General features: G+C 37.1%; 1 pseudogene; it reads right to left on the bottom strand.

The window, feature by feature from the left end:
• Positions 1 to 1713: 1713 nt before the first annotated feature.
• On the bottom strand, positions 1714 to 3789 carry LOC115231269 (annotated as a pseudogene).
• Positions 3790 to 14785: the final 10996 nt, after the last annotated feature.

Genomic DNA, 14785 nt, shown 5'->3' on the forward strand with positions numbered 1-14785 from the left:
ACTTGCAGGGGGAGGACAGAGGCTGCTCTGTTGAGGACAAATATTCGTTCCATTGTCAACTCAACTGAGCTTATTTGGCATGATTTTATCGGTTGTGGTGGACTTGTTACAATTCCGTATATCTCCACCACACTTTCTCGCGGAATTCTGGGTTTTGGGGATATTTGGACTTACTGGGAACAGAATTTGATAAAATTGGAGTCAGTGGTCTCAGACTTGAAGGCTGCGGCTTGGATTGTTACCCCACTGTCACGAAGGACCATAAAAATGCTCTTAGCTAAGGATTAGGACAACTATATGGACACCCTTCCCTCTTGAGTGAGCCATTCGGGCCCTGATCCATACACGGTTTCCCACGTGTTTTGGAGTTTCGGTTATTTTTACGAGATTGTGTTCGGAAGTTATTCCTGAGAGGAAATCCTTTAAGGAATAGTCCCCAAATAGTTGGGAGTCATTTTTGTTATTGTTGTCACCACATGACTGTTCACACGCCATTAAAATAAATTTAAAATTTTTTTAATAAAAATCCATAATCTTAAATAATTTGACCTTAATACAACATTCTTTAAATATTAAAAAAATTAATTAGAATAATAAAAGTGGACAATTAACCCACACAAATTATAGGAAACCACCCAAATCGACAAGTTCTCAAATTCTTCCCCCAAAGAAAGTCCGAACCACAAGCCAAGACAAGAACCTGATCTCCTTTTTGCAGACTCAGATGACTAAGGCAGACACTGGAATACGAACAAGTCACAATTTCTGTCTTTTGTGTTGAATTTATCTAAATAATCACATTATTATCTACTGTATGTTTTTCTACAAAATTTTTTGGAAAAATTCCCTGTTCTCCGGCTATTTCTCCAAGGTACCAGTCCTCGTCGACTTCCTCAACCAGTCTTACGACGTCCCCAACACTCAACTTCAAATCCCCCAGTTCTGGTCCTTCAAAATTGTGCTTAGCAACAAAAAACACTGAATAGTCACAAATCTCCTAACTTGAATCAGGTGGATAAAATGACTCAAATCTAAGAGATTCGACCTCCTCTGTCCTTTTCATTGTCTCTTCACTCTTTCCAAGGTTTCCAATGTCGAATAAAGATTGTTCAAAGTCTATTGACTTGTTTATGTCATCATTGATTAATTTTTTTGTTCCAAACTCGAAAGTTTTAAAGTCTTTTTTTGCTGAGGGAATGGAAAAACACGATTCGAGTGAAAAAAGTTGGTCATTTTGTTCAGAATTATTGGTTTTGGTTGTTTGCTTTTCAATAACGAAATTGGATTGCAGTTTATTGGCTGAATAAAAGTCGAGATTTGACGGGCTTGTTTGTGGGGAATTAACCGTAAAGAACGGGTCAGCCGCTTGTAAAATATTTAAAGGAGTTTCCTGCCTAGTAGGTTGTGGAATAATGTTTAAAGAATCTTTCCGATCAACATTTTCAGATTTGTTTTGAGTAATCGACTCCCATTGTGTGGGTCGAAATACATTTTTGGCTTTAGAATTGTCGATGCTGGCCATTGATTTGAGTCTGGGTTTTGGTTTACGTGCGAATTCTCTCGGCATTGCAGAGACATTGGTAGAGAAAGCATCGAGTTGTTCCCTCAAGTTCAAATCGACATTAGCAGATGATGTTTTTTTGAGAGAATATGTCATTTCCACGGGGAGTTTGAGAGGAATTGGTTCGCCAGTTGACACGACTTGGATTAGTTTCATAAGACACGAAAACTGTATTTTATCAATGCTGCCAGATTTGAAGACATCGACCAATTCCCTACCAATATTCGCATTCCTAACCATATTTTGGCCAAGTCTGTGTCAGGCAGCTTTGAACGTGCCAAATATGGAGCCAACGTTGCTCCCGAAATAAACCCATTTGTAGAACTAAGTCTCGAAAAATCAAAATCCCATTTCTTAATTTCTTCCTGAGAACAAGACCAGATTGACATAAATTCGCAATTTTAAAGCCTTTATTTAACACAAATATTAAACTAAAAATAAACCAACAAATAATATAGTCAAATAAATTTATCCTAAACTACAGAAAGCATACTTAGTAAACAATAGCAAACCACAGAATAACTCACTAGTAACAATAACATCACTGCCCCTCTTCCATAACCCTCTTGGATGGAAAATGAGGGACTGACTTCTTTCTTTTAGTAGTACTCTGGGGTATTGAAGAGTCCCCTTCTTGTCGATATGTCGAGAAATCCCTCAAAACTAAACAAACCGACCAAACCTGTTAGGCTGCCTTTTCCCCATTTGAGCCTGCCCTCTGCCTGTCCCACTAATCCTACGAGTCTACAACTACTTAATCAACTCCCTACAGAACTCTCCTCCAATATCCTCAGGCGAGTCTCCAGCATTGCTCGATGTTCCACCCCCAACGAGGACTCCGCGTCCTCCTCACACAAGGCATCCACTCGGGAGGCAAGGGAGACCTTCGCTGCCAACATCCTCGATGCCTTTCCTTTCAATTTGGCCGAGGTTTGCCCGACGAGTTGTGACGAATAAATCAGTCCATACTTGGGCGTATTCCGATTGCCCTTCAATGCTAAGAAAAGTGTTTTTTCTGCTCCAAAAATCTGAATTGTCGAGGAAGGCTGCTTGGCTAACTTCAAGAGGGATCCCGCATGGGAGATAAGACGGGCTCCCACCTGCTCCCCCACCAGAACTGTCACGTTGGGGGCCACAGCCATCATCCGATTGCTCAAATAATCAGTCAGATGAGTCCTGTACTCAATCAATTGAATTATCTATAAATGTTAACAAAATCAGTCAACTGTGAATATAATCAATTCAAATTAATAAAGTATGAGATTTACCTGATTACATAACTCTTTTATACTAGTAAGGTCATCTGGTGAGCACTCCATGCCGATTGTTGTGTTGACTGAGGCCTTGAGATGTGCCTCGTCTTCCTCACTGAGCCAACGAGACAAATCTGCCTCTCCCAACCCACTTCGATCACCTTCAAATAAATCAAAAATACTAACCAAAGTTATAAATAAGCTGGGCATACAATAATGGATCAGGAACAAGCTTAACTAACTCTGGAAAGTGCCATCCATACCACTCTCTAGCCCGCATAACCAAATTATTGAGTTCCCTGTCCAGTTCATCCAACAAACCTACAACAAAATAAATTTAAATAATTATTTATTTAAAAAATAAATTAATTATTAAATAATTAATTAAACTAATTAATTACCAATAGCATGAATAATCATAATGTCAATTTTGTCGGCCGAGAATTTCAATTTGTACCGACAAAGCCCGTGAGTAAGGCCAAGAGAAGTGGCCGAAAGTTCATTGGAATGGACATCCAGCAGACTGGGGAGTTGTGCCCTTATACAACGAAACAATTCCACCACAGGGGCCCCCCAGACACAGTCCACAGCCACTTTATTCTGAGGATAAATTGACCAATCAGAGACCTTTATTAATGTCCCTAAACGTTGGTCGGCCACTGCGAGCTTCTCGTTGGATTGGGAGACTAATTTTAAGAGACGTTTCAGTTTTTTGTTCATTCGGCCTTCAATAAGGGAGGATGTGGCTGCAACAGACTCGGAAAGGTCCTTGAATTTGACAAAATACTTCATTTCCATGCTTTGGTGTTATGTGGTGATAAATGTACAATTTACTGGCTGTTTCTGGAGTGCTAAAATATTTGTACAGATCATCCACTTTTTGGAGTTTTTTTTCTTTTAATATCTTTATGTTATTTTTGTGTTAAATACCTTAAATATTGCATACCCAGCGGATGTTTCAAAGAGTACCAACATGGACAATATTACAACTAATGTGTGTTTTAAACTTTATTTTAAATTTATTACTTTTATTTCAAACTGTTATTATTTATAATAATAAAACATTATAAATGTTAATATTAGTAGAACTCATTTGACTATCTTTCAAGTGAGTTACTGAGTACATTTACTTGGACACCAAATTTCACTGATTTATAAAAGAATCTTAAAAATAAATAATTAGAATTATTAATTAATTTAATAAATAGAAACTAATTAATTTTAATATAATAAATATTTAAGTGTATTCAAGTGGATGGTATTCTTTTGTTGTAGAACAAATAGGGATCAACATTATCCTCAATATCCTCTACATCTCAATGTACAGCCACATCCCCCACCCTATAGTCGACCGTGATGAAATACTCCGAATAGGCCGAAGATTCCGTAAAATAGACGTGGATGGCTCAGGCACTCTCTGCCTGGAAGAACTATTCAACCTCCCCGGCCTGGAATCCAATCCCCTCGTCCGCAGAGTCCTCGAAGTATTCGACACAGACAAAAACGGAGTGATCGATTTCAACGGTATAAACCCATCGATTACCCACTAAGAGTTCATAAACGGCATTTCTCTATTCTGTGTAAAGGACACGGACATTGAGGCCAAATTGGCATGTGAGTAAGCATACTAATTCAGTCGCCTTTAAGATATATGACACGGACAATGAGGGGTACCTCACTCGGGAGGGAATGTTCAGAGTCCTCAAGACCATGGTGGGGGATAACTTGAAGGATGACCAACTCAGACAGGTCATTGACCGTACTATTGTGTTTGCTGACACTGATTGTGATGGAAAGTTGTCCTTTGAGGAGTTTTGTAATGTAATGGTCTTCCTTTCATTCACAGGCTGTTCGACATATTGGCATTGACCAACAGATGGTCATCAATGCTGATATTTAACACTAATATACTTTAATTATTTATTAAATTATATTTAATTTATTTTTGATTAATTTTTATTTAAATTTTGTTTTTGTGGATCAATTAGTTAGCCTTGTGGTAAGATGGTTCCAAGGTAGCGAATGATTTTAGCAAGATCCGGCCGAGTAGTGGCTACATATATTAGAATAGACGGACTAGGGTGAGGGAGTCGTTGGAATACTCTGGGGGGACTTTAATAGCTCAATGGCCTAGGGATAATTCGAATAGAACACACAACTCATTATCTGAACTTAACCTTTGGAATAGGCCATTTAGAATATTTAAAATTATTTTTTATGATAAAGATAGTCTGTATTACATATTTAGGTAAAAGGAATATCATAATTAACTATATAATTACCTGCATATAAAACTAGATTATTATAAATACAATTTTATTGTAGCGTCCATCCTGGTGTGTTATATTCTGGGTTTTTGTCTCACAATTACTTTTGTGGATTCAACATTGGCCCTACATTATTGTAGAGCTTCCTGGGTGTAGAGTTTTCTACTCCCCGTATACTCTACTACATTAACTATAAAAAAAGTTATTGCATGACAATTCTATCAAATTTTCCATATTGTTATCATACCTATGCTAATGTAGTTTTAGACAGTTTATTAATTCATAGGTTAAATTAACGTGAATAAAAATCAAAATTTAGTTTTTAGAAAATTTAGAAAAAGTCTCTCAGTCATTCCCGAGTATGTTGTTCAGGGATTAGTCAAAAGTTATTGTAAAAAGACAAATTTTGTTATTTACAGAAAGACAGACAACAAACAGTGTGCCCAAATTGAGAGAACAAAAGATTAGATAAACCTTTGAACTAAAATAATGAGTAGTGATAAATATTAAAAGAATGAATAACATAAAAGTGATAGGTCGTGAAATATATAGCCTGCAATTGAAAATACTTATTTCAGAAAATTAGCAAAAAAGGCAGAATGTCCTAAAAATTGGTACTTTAAAAAAAACAGTTTTTCATTCAGTGATAAGGCGTATATACCCACAATATTTTAACAAACACGCTTATTGATTAAATTTGGATTAACCACAAATAGGCGTATAAATGGTCAAATAAATCCACGTAGTTCGTTAAATAACAAAAATGGTTCATTAAAGCAACTTATCATGTTTAGTTCAACTACGACTTTCTGGACCAAGAAATAGACCTGGGAATAACACCAGACACATTAGGACTGAGTACAATGCCCTCCCAGAATAAGCAAACAGACATGTTTTCAATCAACGAAGAAACCGGTAAGTGAAAGTACTCATTAACAGGGGAAATTATGCCCACCAAAAACTACGAGGAGTCCTACGTTGATATCCTCTAACACTCTTAGTTCACTCACATCCCTGTCCCCGACATCCGCGATAGGAGTTGGGGGAACCTCACCTACAATCCCCTTCCATACGACCCCTCCACCAGGACGGACTATTGGCAGGGGTACTGGCCTATGGAGTCGGTCTTCAATGAGGTCCCTCAGTTGACGGATGACATAATAAACTACGACAAGACCGAATATAAGGAGTTTATTAGGAATAACTCGTTTACTGAACAACAGGTGAAGCAAATGAATGAAGTCAGACGGAGAGGTCGAAATAGAGTATTCCACGTGCTTTATAGTCTAGATGGCTGCCAGGACATGCAGGGACCGGAAGAACTGTATTATTGAAACCTACAACAAAGAAATTGAGGTTCTTAAGACGAGAAAGCACAGACTTGAACAAGAAAGTATGATTTTAGCCAAGAAGGTTCATGATCTGGTTCATCTCCATAAATCAAGGATTTGATAAATTACGTTTATATGTTTTATTTCTAACACATTTCCATTTAATTATAATCTTAAATAATATATTAATAAATATTTTGTTTACAGATTTAGTCTGTTGTGGTCATTTAAGGAATGATCGAAGAATCAGTTTTAGATTACGAAGAAATAGACAGTGACCCCCCAATCGAACAAATCGGCCTATCTACAATAATAGAAGAGACCGAAGCCGACTTTGAGACTGAACTACCCCCCATAAAAGTACCCCAAATAAATGACCCCCAAGGAGTACCCCTTCAACCCAGAAGTAGGCGAATATGCAGATATTGCCCGCCACGGAATAATCGAAGTGGCCGGTTAATGTCCGTGAATCACAACCAGGGGATGATCTCTGCGGAAATAAAGTGATCACATTCTCGGCCTGTCGTCTACCCCCAGGAGAGGACCAAAGAGTGCTCAAGTAAGGCAGAACGTATAATATAGCTACCTAATGTTCACTCTGGACAAGTATGTGGAGAATGATTACGTAATCGTGTACTTCCACCACGGACTGACACATACTCCCTCCATTCGGTTCCTCTATCAGGCATATCGACAATTGGACAGAAGGTGGGTCATTTTTTGTGACTTGGAGGTATAAAAAGAACGTAAAGGCACTGTATATAGTCCATCCTACCACGGTCGTTAATTTTATCATCTCCGCCTTCCAACGGATAGTCAGGTTGGTCCCTGCCGACAGCCTTCAGTTCAAAATTCGCCCAGAAACTGCACAGGATTAGAAGTATAGGGGAAATGAACTCGATTGTACGAATAGACCAGCTAAAGATTCCCCATCAAGTCAAGCTGTACTGATTAGTCTCATTTTCTAGTCATGACATCAAATTGGGACACACCCCTCAGGTTGTGGAGTCCTCCCCCACTGCCCAGTTCGGGGTGTCCCTCGAATAGTAAGTTGTGGATGTCAGTCTTAAGTGTACTGTCACAACACGTGTGTTCTGTCCCACCCATCGTGGAGCAGTGCATTGAGTATATAACTATGTTTGGTTGGTCTTGTTTGGGTAGTTGGGAGGGCTAGACTACGTGGGGATATTCCGGTTGTCGACCAGTCAAATGCTCCTTCATGATGTCCGGCAGAATATCAATCAAGGCATTTCTGTTGATTTTGGGGTTATTGGGGATGTGGTTCTCGTTTCTGTTCTTCTTAAACGCTTTTTTGGGGAGTTGACGCCTCCTCTGTTTGCAGATTCACTCCATCCACTCATTGTTGACTTCCAAGGTCTCATTGGTCTTCTAATCTTCAGCACATTCTGACAAGATCACGTGTGCTTGGAATATTCTGACCCAACTGCCAGCAATAAACAGAAATTTGCTTTTTGTTTTGTTAGATTTGTTGGACATGGTGAGTGGTGGAGTGACCTGTTTAGGTACAACGAAGAAGTCAAGTCAATTTGATGACTTCATCCAATTTGGGGATTGTTTTTGGGTGTAATCTGTGCAGGGCAGTCGATGGACTGTCCTCATTATTCTACATTAATCATTTCGTTACATTCCTCATCGATAACTACCACGACTTGAAAGCCATGGAGTACTAATTAATAATTTATTCTAATTATTGTACTGCAGGAGGGTCCCCATTAGTCGTGGTGATAGGACCTGGCTTGTCTCTACTTATTAGGCGAGAGATACTTTTCTCTTATTAACTGGGGGGAATAATCTCAGTTTATTATTTTGAGTAAAGTCGGATATAGAAATGATAGTTTGTAGTAGATAAGAAATAGACCACAGATTGTTGTGTATAATGGAATCAGCCACTTTCCGATAGTCAATGAAGCAGGTATATGCACTCTTCTGTGATTTATCGGCCTTCTCCATAATCAATCGGACATTAGCTATATAGTTGAACTTTGGTACTAGAGGAGTTTACTAAGAATCCTTTGGTTGTCCAAAATAACAAACATGGATATATTTATACGGGTCAATTTGGGCATTTTGTTTGAACGAAAAATCGTAAAACACGTTCTTTGGATATGTCATCTGCTTTATTGGATAGAATCATTCTGCTGAGTAATATTTACAGGAAGATTTTCGCATAGTATTTAAAGACGACCCTCGAAGACCTGAGGAAGAGACTTCACAGCCGACCGAGGAATTGAAGACTATCAACAGTAGAATACGCAACGAAATTTCAAATGACCGGGAGGGGCAGAGAAATTGGCTTGTGAGATATTTAAAGATCGGACATGACTTAATTGGACAACTTAAGCTACCCTAACATCGAGAAGAGAAAGTCGTGAAAAATACTGAGATAATATGTAAAACTAGCATCTTTCAGGGGAATATAAAACATTATTAAATAAAAGTTTTTCTTATAATAAAATTCAATTATAATAAAATTGATTTAAGAATAAAATCGAATAAACATTAAAAGTAGGTCATGAAACTATTGAGCGCATGTCTTGGAAGTGCTACTGCATTATTATTAGTAATTAGTCGACCCACAGAGCAGTTTAATGCACAACATCAATCTAAAAGTAATCTTTTTTCCTCAACATTATAAAACTAGCCGACCACAAATTCTACGGATTACCAGCCAATCATACAATCCAACGTACATATTCCTATCATACAGTTAACTACGACACAACAAAAAAAATATCTGATTGGTCTCAATATTTAATAACAAAAAATAGCTCACAAGGTTTGTCTAATGTTATAATTCTCAAAGGCGAAGCAGATAGAAGAAACTGCAGGTTTCAAAATGACGAAAATATTTCAAAATATTTTTCGACCCCTGCTGACTACAAAAGAAGTGGATATTCAAGAGGACATCTCAGTCCATCGGGGTCATTTAAATTCGATCAGGTCAATGACTTGTTCTATTTTAGACTGGAATGTGCGACACTTTTTATTTGACGAATATTGTCCCTCAGAATATAAGACAAAATTCTGGCATTTGGAATAATTTGGAACAATATCTGAGAAAGGAATTAATTAAAAAATTTGACAATATTTGGGTGGTAACTGGCCCGGCATTTCTACCCTTTGATTCCGATTCAAAGGAAATTCGAATAAAAGTATTTTGAATTGTTCATTCACGAGGTCATCGGAAATAATAAAGTTTGGGTTCCAACCCACACATATAAGGTTGTTTTGTGTCAGTCTCAGACTGATACTTATTTGGGGGCCTTTCTGATTTTAAATGATTCTAGTGGATATCCAGAAGATTATAAGGACAACATGGTCAAACAGTTAAGTATAAATTAGGTCAGCATTGATGAATTGGAACAAGATCTTGGATTTGATTTTTTTCCGGAACTGGATAGAACAGATGTCAAAGATTTACGTGATTATCTGAAAATGGTTTAAATTAGTTTAACGATTTTTTCTGGGTTTTTTCTTGGTTATGTATTGATTTTCATTTCAGATTGTTTCATTTTGTTAGGAATTTAATTTATTTATGTTAATTATTTGGAATTTAATTTATTTAGGCAATCTTCGAAGGCCTGCTTCCTGTCTCCAATCAACACCGTGTCGCTTGCCTCCGTGCAGGTCACTGTGAAAGCAGCGGTGTCTGGTTAAAGGCTCTCCCTCTCCCTTCCATCGGGAACCTGTTGGACAAGGAATGCCTAAGAATTGCAATCTCCCTCCGTGTCGGGCTGAAAATCTGCCAGACGCACAAATGCCGTTGTGGGGGAACTGTTGACGAGTACGGTTTGCATCCCCTCGCTTTCCGGCGGAGTGCCGGTCGTGCCCCCCGTCACAGTGAACTCAACTCAGTCATACAGAGAGCCCTCGCTTCAGCAGGCATCCCGTCAATCCTTGAACCTGTTGGATTGGATAGAGGGGATGGCAAACGCCCTGACGGCATGTCCACCTTCCCCTACGAGCAGGGGAAATCCTTATTTGGGATTCTACCTGCTCGGACACGTTCTCGCTGGGAAATCTCGCTCTGTCCGCCGCCAATCCTGGGCACGCTTTCAGGCAGGCCGAGGAGCGAAAGATTCTCAAGTACGGCCACCTCTCCAACTCGCTGCTCTTTACTCCAATTGCTGTGGAGTCCTCCGGGATCTTCGGTCCCAAGACACTCCGCTTCCTTCGCTCGCTCGGTCGACGGATTTCAAGGACTAGTCACGATCCAAGAGAGTTTTCTTGGCTCCTGGAACGTCTGTCGATTGCTGTGATCCGAGGGAACAGCTTCGCGATTCGCGAGGCTGGTCGGGTGTCTCGTGAGGCCTTTAATTAACTTAGCTATCTTTAATTTCTTTCTTGCTTTAAAAAAAAAAAAAAAATTATTTGGATGATCTAATTTTAATTATGTTTAGAGACTCTATTTAAAATAAAAGAAAAACGACATCAAAAAAACGCTAAAATTAAAAATACGAAAAAAAACAAAAGCTCATCAAATTGTTCCTTAACGTTTAGTTATCGAATGTTTTACCTGCCAATTCTTGAACAGTAGAAAATATGGTATCCTATCTAATTCTTGCTTTAACTTAACTTTTACTTTTATCTTGGCTATATTACAATGAGTTAGGGTTGTGCCAGGGTTCTTCCAAACTGGCTTTGTGCTCGTTGCATGAATGTGAAAGGAGTTTTTAGAACCACTATTTCACCCATTCTTTATTTACCAATACTTACTTCGAGAAAATTCAATTAGAGCCCTAATGAGATTTTGCCATCTTTCCAAATACCAGGATATGCCCCAATTATAATTTCGAAGCATGTTAGATTTTATAGCCGCCGATAGCTTCTCAACTTTTATCAAAAAATACGAACTAACTGCAACAAAGACTGGTAAAAACTCCGCATGATTGACATCAATTTGCTTAATTCACCATTTCAAATTAAACTTAGCAGTTATGTGTCTTTAACAGATAGTCAAAAATTAAAATTTAGTTAGTATGTCTTAAATTAGTGAAATTATTTTAATTAAAGGAGAATCAGTATGCACAGAAGTGCACCAGCCATAAAATGAAGACTCCTATCTACTATTATATATTACGCCCTCATTCCAAAAAGGGAAGGGGTAGAGTAAGCAATATACCTTTTCCGATTACGTCAACATCGACCTCTGGGTCATTATTTGTATTATTTCCAGCATCAGAATTAGTTTCTGGGCCTCCATTCGTATTGATCGTATTTTCTTCATCTTCAGAATTAGTTTCTGGGCCTCCACTCGTATTGATTGTATTTTTTTCATCTTCAGAATTAGTTTCTGGGCCTCCAATCGTATTGATCGTATTTTCTTCATCTTCAAAATTAGTTTCTCGGTGTTCACTTGTATTTTCTTCATTTAGTTTCAATGCCTCCAAAATAGTTTCATATCTTAATTCTCTGAATCTTTGATTCAATTCTCTACTTGGGATAATATTTCTATAATTACAAATAAGTACATTACAATATATTTTCCGAATTTAAAATACTGTTAGTGTCATCACTATCTTCAAAATTCATTATTTTGAGTAATTTGTATATGATAATTCCAGGTTTATATGGCTTATATTAAAACACTGAATATACTTGACATAGGGTATCGTTAAACATTTCATCGTCTATAAATGTGTTATATTTACCTTAACCATTCGTTGAACTAGTAAGGAATACATTTAATCTTCCAACTCTATTAATAACATCATATCCTTCATCACTAGCTGAACTACAGTTTGACTGACACAGAGTTCAAACTCAACAATCTCAATTGAAATATCTTCTCCTTGTTTGACAAACGAAATATTCACCAATTGAGACAGTGACTACAGCAATTAAATAATCATTTAACATTTTTGACAACATCCAACATGAACATCTGAATTAAAATAAAAATAGATTACTTTATTCTCATCATATTTCACCTTTAGTTCACCGAGACCTATTTGATGTCAATAAAATAATACTTGATGTGTATTGTAGCACCAACAGCACAGTCAGAATCATTATTATTCATCGTTGAGTTTCATTTTATATCTGTGTAATTAGGCTAATTATTTGCACATTTTTATGTAGTTTTTAAAATTGAGTTATTTCATATTTAATCTCTCTAATCTGACTAACTCTAGCAGAGGTGCAGTTGAAAACGAACTGATAATAAAATTCCATCATTCAATAATTATTAATTTAGGATTTTTGGCCATTCATGAACACCTGGACTTCAGTGCCAAAACTAGCACGGAACCTGTAAAAAGAACGGCCATTGAAAATGTCCAGCCTCGTTCTGTTGATGACAATTAAAGTCTCCCTTATCTGGAAACGAACTCAAAATTAGACGCAGTGAAAGCAATTATCTTCTCTATGAATGTTGAAGATAGAAGACAGTGGGCAGTATCAGTTTGCGAAGCTATCCATTCGAGGTTAGGGCGTGTCCCTAGAGGTAGTTGGAATGTAATACTAGAGAATTTTAATTTTAAATTTGAAGATAAAATCTTTTTGTCCGAATATAGAAAGTTGGAAAATAAAAGGCAACTATCTTTTGCTGATGTGGATGAGTCCAAAAAAATGGCTGATTTCTCGGGAAGTGGGTGTGATACAGGACTGTTCGCTTGCTGCAAGCTAACTAAAAATTTATATATAAGTGCATGAAAATTAGTTGATAGCTAAATTTTCAAAGATTAAATTCAAGGAAACAAATTCTTGCTTCCCATATACATCCGAATGAAATGTAGCACTTATTCACCCAATTCTGAAGTCCGGGAAGCCTAAGGACAATCTTGACTTATATAGACCCATCTCTCTATTATGCGTCCTATCTAGAATCCCTGAGAAACTAATACTAAAACTAATCCAATCATCTCTCCACTTGTTACATTCCAACATGGTTTTAAGAAAGGACCATTTAAATCTTCATATCTGAAAAAAACTCTAATTTTATCTACGAAAGCTTCAAAACCAAGCCTATCTAAAAAAAATTCTTTGCTCAGTAGAAATACAAAAGGCGTTCGATTCAGTCACTAAAAAGAATCTTTATTGAGCGACATTCCAATCCCTACTCACCAGGACGACATCTTACTCTTCTATGCTGATGATATCATATAAGATCAACGGACCAAAATCCACTCAAAGCAATCCAAAGACTTCAGAGAAACATCCACAACATGTTTTTCTGCAATGTACAAACCAACTGAATCTAAGCTCCGAAAAATGCATAAACACTCTATTCACGACAACAAAAAATTATCCAACTCCGAAATCAATGTTATTTTAAAAGGAACAAGAATTTAGCAGATAAATACTAGGTGTGATCTTTGAAACTAATTCTCATTCTCTAAGAATATTGACAATCATATAATTAAACTATCGAGAAGATCAAACTTTTTAAATTCCTTTCTTGGTTCATGCACGGGGATACAACAATCCTGATTTAAGACTATATACAAGCAAATATGTCAAGCCCTCCATTGCTTATGCTTGTGGTGGCTGGAAATCATTTCTGGCCCCCTCCAAAATCTGCAAAAGATCTCGAACCTACAGCTGAAGTCTATCTCCAGTTTTACTAAACGGATTATAAAGCCAAAAGCTTTTGAAAAGCTTGTAAGGACGACGGGTTCTAGAGACAGCCCTGACCTTTGGATCCTTGTCCAATTCGAAGATGCGTCAAATCCCTGGCTGAACACATAGAGAGGATGCGTAGAGTGATTGGGAATGTCGGGATCACCTAAATAATTTGTTTGCCTGCTTAGACGGCGTTTGTTTTCCTGCTAAATAAAATAAATACAGTACGACCCCGCCCCAATAGAAAAGTGCCCCAAATATAGAGGTTGCCCCTAAGATAGAGGGTATATATAATTTTTACATTTTAAAAGCAAATATCTGTATTTTTTAATAATAAAATATGTTTTTTCGTATTAAAATATGTTTTTTCGAATAAGGAAGTTTCAAGATCATTAATTATTCTCATTGAATCTTTTAAGTCGGACCCTTCAATTTCATCATTTCCATTATACAAAGTATCATTATCCTCAATTCCGTTTATTTCAAGATCCATTAAAGCTAAAACATGCTTATCAATTAATTCAGATTTTTTTTTGAATTAATTTCAGGAAAACATGTTCTCTGTTCGTTTATTTTCATCCAACAATTGACAATTGTTATTGTTGTTACTCGACTCCATGCTTCTCCCACATATGCGATTATTTGCCTCATATTAATTTTCAATAAAGTCGAATAGTATTTTTTAAGATCATCAGGTATTTTTAGGAAATTTAAAAAATGATAAGTTTGAATATTCTTGTAATTTGTGGCACGGTGCATTATCCATAAGAATCAAAATTTTTCTGTTTT

The sequence above is a fragment of the Octopus sinensis genome, unplaced genomic scaffold, assembly GCF_006345805.1.
Source record: "Octopus sinensis unplaced genomic scaffold, ASM634580v1 Contig18007, whole genome shotgun sequence".
Lineage (NCBI taxonomy): Eukaryota > Metazoa > Mollusca > Cephalopoda > Octopoda > Octopodidae > Octopus > Octopus sinensis.